General features: G+C 32.9%; 1 pseudogene; it reads right to left on the bottom strand.

Annotated features, from left to right (window-relative positions):
• Positions 1-3,020: 3,020 nt before the first annotated feature.
• Positions 3,021-6,488, bottom strand: LOC111406596 (annotated as a pseudogene).
• Positions 6,489-12,457: the final 5,969 nt, after the last annotated feature.

Genomic DNA, 12,457 nt, shown 5'->3' with positions numbered 1-12,457 from the left:
CAGGTAGGGGCGGATCTAAACGGCACTTGAAAAGCGAAACCACCAATTTCCACCAAAGAAATTTCGAAGAGAAGGCTCTGTTAACGTTGAGTAAACTCTTTAGTTTTTTCTAATGTTAGTTTTCTAATTCTTGTATGAAATTTGCGAAATTTTATGGGTTTCATAATGGATTTTGGAGATTATACTCCGTTTGGAGAGGATTGAGAGGGCTTATAGAAGTGATGAATGGGAGGTGTGGTAGTGAGCACTAAGTTGTCAATAAAAAAAAGAAAAAAAAAAACGGAGGATCAAAAGCTTAAGCTGATTAAACAAAGATAATGAATTTGTATTTCCTTCTTATTAGAGGACACAACCCTCTTAATTTTGCTATGCAAAATCATGAAATTGAAGCAGTGAATGAGTCCGTTTTTATGTATCACACTACTGATGATTTTTTTAATGCATGTTTTTATTTTTATTTGAATAAGTCTACTGCCTGAGATTATAAAATTATATATATAGAATGTATACATTATAAGGTATTTCATTTCTAGTATAATGTTTGCGGTATAATGTTGTTATTTTTTCACCTTTACAAATATTAGCCGCAACAAAAAAAAATTCTGGGTCCTCCCTTGATATCAAGAAAGGACGATGGAAAATAATTCTTCTTTTCTTATATTCCTTTTTCTTTTTATAGTTTCATTTTATATTTTGTGATGAGAAATAATAGTATAATTGCTTTTTAATGGAAAATTGGATAGAATTCACAGCGGCCAACCGTGCAACAAAATTGGAAGGCTGGGAACTTTACTTTCAAAAAGTATATTAGGTGATAGGTTGATATATTGATAACCAATGGTGCAACTTTACCTATTCAATGTCACACGGCAAACTTTTAATTAAAAAAATAAAAAAAAAATCTTGTTAACAATTAACATAGTGTAAACATAAGGTCCCTGTTTGAGACTCATTTTTTTGGGGTGAAAATGCATTTTGAAATAATGATTTTTAAAAAATATGTAGTTAAAAGTAGAGAGAATTTTTGAATTTAAGTGAAAAATTATTTTATGAGAGAGTGCTTGGTTCAAAATGAGTTTTAAGAAAAATGGAGCTCAAACAGGGTCCAAATATTAAAAAATATTTTAAACGAGTTAATTCAGCATGTACTTACTTTTAAATAAAAATCTACAGCCTATTCAAAGGACCAAAAAATAAAAATAAAAACCGATGGAATTCCGTCATTTTATTTTTGTCCATGTTCTAAAAGGTCTATGGAGATTGTTCATGTTGATGGGTGCTATTAATTATCAAAGACACGTTTTGGATATGTTCAAATCATACCCCCCACAAAAAAAGTAACTCAAACCCAACAATTTAGACAAAAATCGATAACTTGCTCAGTAGATGCAACGATAACAAAGGTTTAAAGAATGGTGTCAAGGCACCGTCTTCGTCAATTCCCAAATAAGGCCTCAAGGTTGACGACCAGCGAGTTTGGTGGAGTTTCAAATAATATTCACTCATAAAGTGTTTTAGAGTAATATAACTGTCATTTGAAATATCGAAAAAGTGAACATTCTCAAATATTGAACAGCTTAAACTTCTAAATATGTTGATGCAACAATTTCTTACTTTCACGAAATCTATCAAGTATTTGCAGCTAGAAATATATTGGCCTAATAGCATTTAAGATTTCATATCACAAGTAGAAGGGTGATCGTCTTCCTTTATGTTGGCTTGGTTATGAGTAAGACATTAAAACATTTGGGCATATGTTTTTTCTTTTGTTTTCATGACTTTAGTACATGATCAGATGGGATGTTCTAATTCAAAACGTAAAAATTAACCACTATCGAAATCACAAATGAAAAAAATAGTGTCTTTAACTCTCTTTCGATGCACATAAATATCAACTCCAATATATCGAAGGCACAAAAAATAAATTTTTTTATCGTATACATAAAACGTGCAATGTACATACATAAAACTAGAGCTTTGAAATTGAAAAATCATACTGTAGGCCCCAGCAGACAACATTTTCACACATGACAAGTGATGTTAATTAAATATTTTGTTGGACTAAAACTTTTTCTTGAATATAATTGACTGCAGCAATGTTTTCTCGAGAAATGTTGGATTTGTGTCCTATAAATTGGATTTTTATAGTTTTGGGATGTTGCTTCTTGAAATTGTTGGAGGGTTGAAAAAAGATGATGTTGGTGGACAGGACAGAAGTCAAGTTTATTTCTCTGAATGGACTTACAATAAATTTTCCATGATTTTTGTGCTTTTGCTAGTAGAAATGTATATGTTTAAGAGATAAAAATCTGCCGAAATGCCTTTTCCCGAGAAATGTTGGATTTGAGTCCTGTAAATCGGATTTTTATAGTTTTGGGATGTTGCTTCTTGAAATTGTTGGAGGGTTGAAAAAAGATGATGTTGGTGGGCAGGACAGAAGTCAAGTTTATTTTTCTGAATGGACTTACAATAAATTTTCCATGATTTTTGTGCTTTTGCTAGTAGAAATGTATATGTTTAAGAGGCAAAAATCTGCCGAAATGCCTTTTCCCGAGAAATGTTGGATTTGAGTCCTGTAAATCGGATTTTTATAGTTTTGGGATGTTGCTTCTTGAAATTGTTGGAGGGTTGAAAAAGGATGATGTTGGTGGGCAGGACAGAACTCAAGTTTATTTTCCTGAATAGACTTACAATAAATTTTCCATGACTTTTGTGCTCTTGCTAGTCGAAATATATATGTTTAAGAGACAAAAATCTGCCGAAATGCCTTTTCCCGAGAAATGTTGGTTTTGTGTCCTGTAAATCGGATTTTTATAGTTTTGGGATGTTGCTTCTTGAAATTGTTGGAGGGTTGAAAAAAAAATGATGTTGGTGAGCAGAACAAAAGTCAAGTTTATTTTCCAGAATGGACTTACAATAAATTTTCCATGATTTTTGTGCTTTTGCTAGTAGAAATGTATATGTTTAAGAGACATAAATCTGCCGAAATGCCTTTTCTAATAAGATACATCTCGTCTCTTATTAGCAAAATTGTTTGTCTCTACAAAAGGATGCTACATTTCTTAATGTCTTTTCTAAAAGACAAATTATTCCATATTTTATTCGGACAACCAATTTCTTAGTTCACAAGTAGTTGATCCCTTAGCATAATCTATAGTATCACCAGACAGTATTGGTGCTTCTGTAGGAGATGTGTTTATTTCATCATCCTTATTTTTCTCAAATGGAACTAGGAAAGGCTTCTGGGGCATCAGCACGAGATCAGCATCGCCCTCAGCATTTCAAGAACTCTGTTCATGGAAGGACGATCCACGGGATTCATCTGTATGCACCACAAAGCTACTAAGATCATCTTCTTTGTCATCTTCGTCTCTTCCTCAGTGGCATCTTGGACTACCAAATCGTTCCCCTCATTCAACTGGTCATAAATCCACGAGGGGAAGTATATTTGGCTTACGCTATCAGCAAATGGATTCAGAGTTTTCCTTCTTCCTACCATTTCCATCAGTAGCATCCCAAAACTATAAATGTCAGCTTTATGCGAGACTCTCCCAATGTTTTTATAAATCAGTTCTGGAGCCATGTAACCCATTGTTCCCCTTGCAGCTGTCAGAGTCATGACGCTGTCGTCCCTTGAGTACAGTTTCGCAAGCCCAAAGTCAGAAATTTTTGGGTCGAAGTTTTCATCAAGAAGAATGTTATGAGGTTTGATGTCAAAATGTAAAATTTGCATGTGACAACCCCTATGTAGATAGTCAATTCCACGAGCCACTCCAAGCGAAATTTCAAACAACTTTTTATAACTCAAGAGAATAGTACCGTCCTGTGAAAATACGTACTTATCTAGAGAACCACGAGTCATATACTCATATACCAAGGCTCGTTTTGCACCTTCAATGCAGAATCCAACAGGTTGCACGACATTTACTTGGTGAATCCTTCCAATTGTTGCAACTTCACTGATAAATTCTTTATCATTAACCACTGAATTTGCCATCATCTTTACCGCAACAAAAGGACCACTTCGAAGCTTTCCTTTAAAGACAGTTCCATAACCTCCTTCACCTAATTTGTCCTTGAAATTGTTCGTCATCTTCTTGATCTCGGAATAGGTGTATTTTATTGGCATGAGGTTATTTTGATGTTGTAAGAAATCTTCAAGGGTGTCGTCCATTGATAAGTGTCGCCTTATCCATTTAAACACTACAAGTCCGAGTAGGAATGGAAGCCCACATAAGCATCTTAATCCTATAATTACTCCTGCATAGTTTGAAAATAATGAGAGGAAACTGTGCTCTTCTCCAAATACATAATGTAAAAATTATATGATGCATTGACAAACTTAATGGAGGCTTATAGAATGAAAGTTAGTCTCCCCTTTGCCCACCTAATCTAGATTACGAAAGAAATAATACAAACAAAATTAGAAACACAGAAGCAAATACATAGATTTATAAAGTTTCCCCGTCAATGTGGGAGCTATATCCACTTGCTACTGCTAGTTCAAGAAGAAGATTACAATGTTGATCTCATGCCTCTCAGTTTGTGTCTCATGGAAAACAGCCCGTAAACAATGCTTTATATATCATAGGAATATTAGGTAGATGCAGTCGAGGGACGAGGATATAGTATTATTGTCTTCACAATATAAAGGTCATTATCACCGAATTTTTAAAACTAAAGCAATCAGAATCTTGCCAATCACAGGGCCACCACAATCTACAAGTAATTACTTCTGTATTTTTACAGTTAAAGCAATCTGAACCTTACCAATCGCAGAGCTACCAATTAGCACAATATAAGCTGTCAAAAAAGCAAAGCAAGATAATTTAGAGCAATAAAATATGATAAATACTGTAAGGAAAGGCTTACTAACATGAATCCATTGGAGTTCAGAATTACGACTACTTACGTGCATAGAACTCCAGTTTGCCTGCATTGTCCAATAATATCAAATGAGTTTACGACCAAAATAACAAACTAAGCATTATTTTCAATAAACTTTAGACCGAACACATGAATCTTTTCTAGTCACACTTTCAATTTTCTGCTACATCAGAAAGTGTTATAAATATAAAGGTCTTATCTACTACCTTTTTGCCAACACATTCCCGTTCTGAAGTCGTGTTAGCAAAATTAGAAATTAGCACATGTTTGGTAGTGACTATGAAAATTGATTTTTTGACTATTAGAGAGAAAAGTGGGTCCCATCTGTGAGTGAAGAAGTCAAAAATGACGATTGAAATAGTAAAATAACAGTCAAAAAATTGATTTTTTGGAATGAAAAATTGCTACCAAACGAGGGCTAAATTGCAGATTTTCATAGAAAAAGCAAAACCGATGTGAATTATCTTGCCCTCCATGGCATGATGCTTACAGTCCAATATTCAGCTGTCTGAAATCTAATTTGTATTCAGATTTAATTCTATTTCTGTATTAGGTAATATGGGGCCATTTTTTATGAGATATGAGAGGTGTGATATCAGCATTAATATTACTTACAGAGGAAACTCCGTTCTGAAAATGGGGTGTCTTCATAGCAGTAATGGCGACAACGAATTTCATTCTTCTCAATACTACAAGCGCCCTTGCTCGACTCACATTCACTGCACATGGCGCGATACCATAAAAGATCAAACCTGTAAGCCAGCAAGTCATGAATGCTCGAATATGAAGTGTTATCTTTTATTGGCCCATGAGCTGACGCCAGAATCGCCCTGTCAAAGGTTCAGCGCTCCTCAATATCTGATATCAATATGCTCCCAACTGAAACATAACTATGAACTCCAGAAGAGTTGGAAAAAGTGCTTATGTTGCCGCAGAAAGCATTCACCACATACAGTGGATTCTTTACAGGGCCTATGCAATTTACGAATGTTATTTCAATGTTGTCAATGTATTGGATATAAATGGTAGAAAGATCATATTCTATGGAAGAATATATTGGACAAGAAGAATAATTTTGGCTGTCTAGGCCTGGATCAGACAGGCGTATTGTGTAATTAATGTAGTGGATTGCCTGAACATGGTATGCTCTAGATTTCGAGTTTAATATGGTTTGATTGTTCTGGCAGTCGAGTACGAAAAAAGTATCTAGATAGCCACAATTCTGGGGAGCAGTTTTCAGTCTAAAAGGGTAGTTTATGGTGATATCTCCACAAGAAGAAGACCTGCAGTGTGAGTTGTTTTGTGCTGTGCAGATGGTTAAACAAGATTGAAGTAGAATCAAGATGATAGAACCTGGAAATAAGAGGCTTTTTGTGGGCATAGTTACTGATCAGAGAATTCTGTGATTCTTGAGATGTTTGTCCAAGCTTATTAATGTATCTAATCCCTTACTCTACGTTGGAAGATGCAAATAGAAGTGACGAGATGTTGTCCAATGAACTCTCAAGGCGGACCTTACTGTTTTGAGGAGACGATGTAGTACTTTTTCGAAGGGCAATAGTTGAGAAAGTGTGAACAAAAGTTCCAAATTGACACACAGGGATTTTCTTGGAATTGTAAGGGAATTGAGCTTCTTGTGCCGATAGGTTGACATTTAGAATGAACTCAAGTTATGTCAACTGCATCAAAAACAGAAAAAAAAAATGATTATTTTTATGAGATGTATAACTTAATTATTTTAGTTACTGCACTGATTATGCTTATCTGTAATTGATTACTTTACATTGTTAAGAGTTGGACACTTGACCAGCTTAAAAACAAAAGCTTTTTTCTCGGCACTGATTTTGCTAATATATAATTTTTCTGCCTTATAGTGTATTCTTACTTCAAATATGGGTAATGGCTCATTGACCATACGAATAATCAGTATTGCAAATCTGGCATATCCCTCTTCAACTAAAAAAATTGATTATTAGTATCATTTTTCAAAGTCAAAATTTCGAAAGTCAGATAAAAGGAGACAGACGAGTTGTATAAGGTTTTAACACAGCAATTTAATGATATTGGTCCAAACATGAAATGTATTGTGTAATAAAGAAGATAAGAATGAAGGAAAGATTCCCATATAACAGAATATAATAATAGTATTATTGGAGCTGTGCGAAATATTTACTCGTTATTTTTAAAAATTTCTTAAAGTGTTCTTTATATACGATAGAAGATGCTATTTTAAAATAAAAAGTACTACTAGAGATGTTCTAATGAGTTTCATCAAAATGCGTAAATTTATATCTGTTTGCCTCAATATGAGAGATTGAGAGTTGCTGCATGCTTCGTTGTAGAATTTTCACTAAAAGTTTACAATTGATATCTCATGTTTCTCTATGTGAATCTCTTCGTATTATAAACTGCTCCCCCTAGTATTTGCTATTTTACGAGTAACCAAATATGTCAAATTTACCCCTATAATGAAAATAAGTTCACCAACAGTCCAATGCATAATTCCATTAATATGCTGAAAGTACGTTTGGTACATAGAGTGGATCTGATTGGAATAATAAACTATATTTTAGCTTCCTCTTCTTCTTTAATAGTGAATTTTACCCTTTCTGTAATTGTAAAATTGTAATTAATAAATAGAAATGCATGAATTACTCAGGTTATATTCCCACTTAAGTCATTACCCTTTCTCTATTTTTTTTTATTTTTTTTTTTCAGAGTAGCTACTTCAACAGCTCAAATTTTCGATATTTCTTTTATTTTATCATCAAACGAATAAGTCTTTTATAAGCCCATTGACTTTTGTTATTCTCTTCACATCCAATCACAAACCCAATATGAATATCCCGTTTGTTTAGTAGACAGTTAAACAAGAATAACGTCATCTAGCAATAGATATGATTAATACCAGCCAAAATGGTAGCACATGATAAGTTTATTATACTGATCGTAAACCTTATATTTAATTGAATCTATAATTTAATACCACAAGTGTTGTCGCTTAGGGGTGACAATGGGTTGAGCCACTCGTCGGGTTCGGCTTGTCCCAACTCAGCCCATGTATTGAGATGAACCATGGCCGAATCGAGCTCGATTTTTTTATGAGTTGCGCCCACTCAACTTGTGGTTCGGGTCTACGAGTAGGCTCAGCTTGGTTTGTGATTACACAAGACGAGTTGAGCTCCAATGACTAAGGGCCGAGTCGGCGCGCCTCTCCTCATTAAAAAGTGCTAAACACCACTACTAATAATATTAATCATTAGTATTACCCTTTAAATTCAAGTAATAAATTGTTATCAACCTTAAATTGTATACACTCAATCAAGTCCTCGACTATGTTCAGTTATCATGTGCTTCTTGTGCATCACTTCAAATTTTTTAGTATTGACTCAAGTTGAGAAGTAAATTTTGAATTTCGAATATTTAGCCTATGAGGTCTTCATAACAAATTAACCATGAATTAGACAGTTTACACTCATGACGATCAGGCGTCTGATTACAATGAAAGATTAAGGAACAAAATTCTTCTTTTATAAGGCTGCCAGCTTGAATTGGTTAAATATTAAAGTGGTCTTTAATAGAGACTACTTGAATAGTTATAGGGCAGAAAAAGCATTTAAACTAATTGAAAAAAAAATTTGACCTAGAATGCTTAGATATGCTAGAAAGTTCAACTAACGTGATACAGTATCAAGTTCAAATTTTATGCGTTATCAAATTTATGTTCTAGATTTCACTTTAACCAATTTGACCTTGCGTGCGAAATTAATTTAACTAAAGCAACAAGTCACTTTAATTAGTTGTCTAGGTGATTAATCATACAAGTCAATTAACCTATGTTAGAATGCCGCAGTTTGTATATTATGCAAAGCAGTAAATAACAAACAATATGATGACGGAGAAACCCCAACGTGGGAAAAACTTTGGGACCAAGCCAGTTACCTCCACTGTACCAATTCAGCAAGTACAAGTTATACCAAACTCCGTACCCGATCAGACTTGCTGTTCCAGTCTCACGATCTACTACTGTAGATACTTCTAGCCTCTTGCTAGACTTCTTGATCTACCTCCTGCAGCCCAATCTACTGTCTATTACAATCTCCTGGTCCTTAACTGATTGTATCACCAAGTGGAACACCAAGAACCATCCGTTCTTGTGCTTGTAACTGCGCCTCAATCCACCTCTCTCAATCCTTTAATGAAAGAGTCCCTTCTTCAATAGATTAAGGAAGTAAGGTATTTTGGGTTATATAGATTCAATGTTTTTACCCAAAACAATGGCTGTTGGATCACAAGATTCATGTAGATGAAATCTCCAATTAATTGCACCTTGGATCTCTTCAAAGATGTTATGAATATCTTTTGCAATGAAAGAATAATGTAGCAACCTCCGCAATTTCGTCCTAGGGCTTGAGTATTTATATTTGAAGGTGTCTAGGTGGTATGAGCCGAGTAAAACACTTCAAAAATGTGAAATAGGGTTTTTTCCGCATAGGAATGTCGCTTGAGCAAGAGCCAGCGAGAATCGAGCGAGAGGTATTCTGTTTTTTTAAGTGAGAAGCTAGCGACAGTGAGCATTCATCAGTATTCTGTTTTTTTAAGTGAGAAGCTAGCGACAGTGAGCATTCATCAGTATTTTCATCATAACTTTCTCTTTCGATGTTCGATTGAGGTGATTCAAGATACGTTGGAAAGATAACTCAAAGGGCTACAATTCTTACAGAAGTAGCCTTGTCCAAATTCCAACTTTTTCTATATGAAAAATGCGTTTCAATTTATGACTGAAAATCCGGAACATAATTTGTGCTGCTCTTTGATACCCTTTAGACTTCCAATTGCATTCCGATGATCTTGTGTGATCTTCTTGGACATCTTGGACTCCTTCAACGAATTAAACACTAATTTACCTCATCTTTACAAATTGCACCCTAAGTTTCTGACTTTTACACCAATGTTCAATTAAGTCCCTGACTTTTACAATTATACAATTTAGCTCGTTTTGTCCACAAAATCGCCAATTATACTTTTAGACCTAACACTAATCAAATTTTCATTTTCACTAATTAATCAATCACGTTTGGACAGTATCACAATATTCATTAACTAAACACCAATTTAATTACAATGGAAGTCCCTAATTTTTGTACTATGTCTTGTTGTGATCATTAAAATAAAATGAGTACATTTTGTCCTTGTTTGAGCCATATTGCCCTTGTTTGAGCCCCATTATTGGAAAAAGAATGAATTTTTAAATAGTGTATTGATGAAAATATATGGTTAAAAAATAAGGAAAATTTTTGGATTTACTTGTAATATTATTTTATTGAAGAATATATAGTTGAAATGATATCAAAACACTGTTGAAAAATACATTTTTTTAAAAGAATGAGGCTCAAACAAGGGCATTATTTTCATAAAAATGTATTTTTGAATAGTATATTAATGAAAAATGTGTGGTTAAAAAATAAGGAAAACTTTTGAATTTGTGTGTAATATTATTTTATTGAAAAATGTATAATTGAAATGATGTCAAATCACTATTTAAAAATGTATTTTTTTGAAATAACGTGGATCAAACAAGGCATTTATCTTCTTTGATGATTTTTATCCAAATAGTTTTCCAATGTGCATTGAAATTGAGGACAAATATTGATGAAATTTTAAAACTTGTAATCTATTTTAATTATCTAAAATATGATATACAAATAAATCTATTTACGTTCTCTAACAAATTTTTTCGACGAAAACTATCGTCATAAACAACATATACATATTAACTAAGGTTGCATTTTATTGCAAACATGAAATTTGTATAAAAGAAAATAAGTTCTGGATAATTGACTAAATATGTTTGATTGATTTAGCTTTCAAACTATAAAATATTTTTTCTATCTTTATTAATGTGTAGATGAAAGAGAGAATAAATTATCTGAAAAATAAAAATCTAACACTAAAGAGAACGTTTTACACGTAACCAACTTTTTAAAAATATTTTTCATGAAAAGAAATTTTAATCAAACACCAAAAAATAAGAATTTGGGAGACAAAATAATATTTTTATAACAAGACGTGAAGACATGAGTTCAAAACAAAGAAAGGTTGAGTTAATCTCAATGAAATTGTGTAGTAAGAAAACGGTTGTGTGTGTGTATATATATATATATATGTGTGTGTGTGTGTGTGTGTGTGTGTGTGTGTGTGTTTCAGTAATTTATCACCATATGCACTGTTCAAATAGGAGAACCTGATTTGATTTCGAGATGTCTACGAATAGACGTTGGTCAGCCTGTGGTTAGCCGAAGAAGGCATGTTAGGGTGGTCCCGTTTGTAGGCTTGGTATGAATCAATCTATCTTATTTAACTATTTTTATTGTGGTAAATTGTTATAATTTCATTGAATTTAATTACGTCCTCTTTTTCAAATTGGTTTCAGAGGTCTATAAATAGATCTGAAAATATTTCAAATGTTTTTCAAGTGATCAATCATCTGCATCATATGCATCAAATGATTTTCAATAGTCATGAACTTAAAATTGCTCAAATAGAACAAAGATTGCATAACTGGACAATTTCAAAGGTAGAAAAGAATTCTATTTATGAAATTGGAAAGTTTGATTTTACTCAAAATTATATTATCAAAACTTTTGAACAAACGTTATCAACTAAAAATCAAAATGCTCATATCAATCTATTTTCAAAACAATCAATTGAATCTCACAGGAAGAAATTTAAATATCTTCATGTTGGATTAGTTTAAATTGCTGTCAAGCCTTTGTTTAGACTTGAGTAAGACATTCCAATTCTCTTAACTTTTCGAGATAAGAGACTCCTCAAATTTGAAAACTCATTATTATCCATTCTAGAGTCAAATCTAGAAAGTGGTCCAATTTATTCAAATTATTATCCAAATTTTTCAATTAATCTCAAAGATGGAGCCATTATTAATGCTCTAAATCTCAATATTCAAACCAAAAATCTCGATTTCAATGATCGTTCAAATGATTTTGCTATAATAGACATGATATATTATAAGCTTACGAATACTCAACTCAATATTGGTGCTTTACGTTCATCTACTAAAGATGAAAGTCTTTTGGTTGAATGTAATCCTTTTCATTCAAATATCATGATTCCCAAGAGAATTCCTTGGAATCTTCAAAGTCGTGGACTAGAATGAAATTTTGAAAATGTTCAAAATCCTATTCCTGCTTCTGTTCAAACAATTCCAAATCAAATTCTTACTTTTCCAGGTGGAAACGTCAAAATGACTTTCAAAGGATCTTCCTCTAGGTTTCAAAAGATCTTATTCTTCGAGATCTGAAGATAAACCTAAATCTTCTTATCAATCTGCAAGATTTTCAACATCTTCTCTTTCAAGTGTTGATTTCACTTCAAATATTCCAAAACCTCAATATTCTGAAAAAGATACAGAAAAAGAAGAAGAATTAGAACAACTTGCTTCTTCAACTTTTTCTGATATGTTTTCTACTCAAAATGAAAGACTTGATCATCAAACAAATGTTTATTTCTTCTAGGATTGACAGAAGAAATGAATTCAAAACTGATCAAA

This window comes from Olea europaea, chromosome 12, assembly GCF_002742605.1.
Source record: "Olea europaea var. sylvestris chromosome 12, O_europaea_v1, whole genome shotgun sequence".
NCBI lineage: Eukaryota > Viridiplantae > Streptophyta > Magnoliopsida > Lamiales > Oleaceae > Olea > Olea europaea.
Note: the sequence above shows the minus strand (reverse complement) of the source record. Positions and strands in the feature narration are given on the sequence as shown.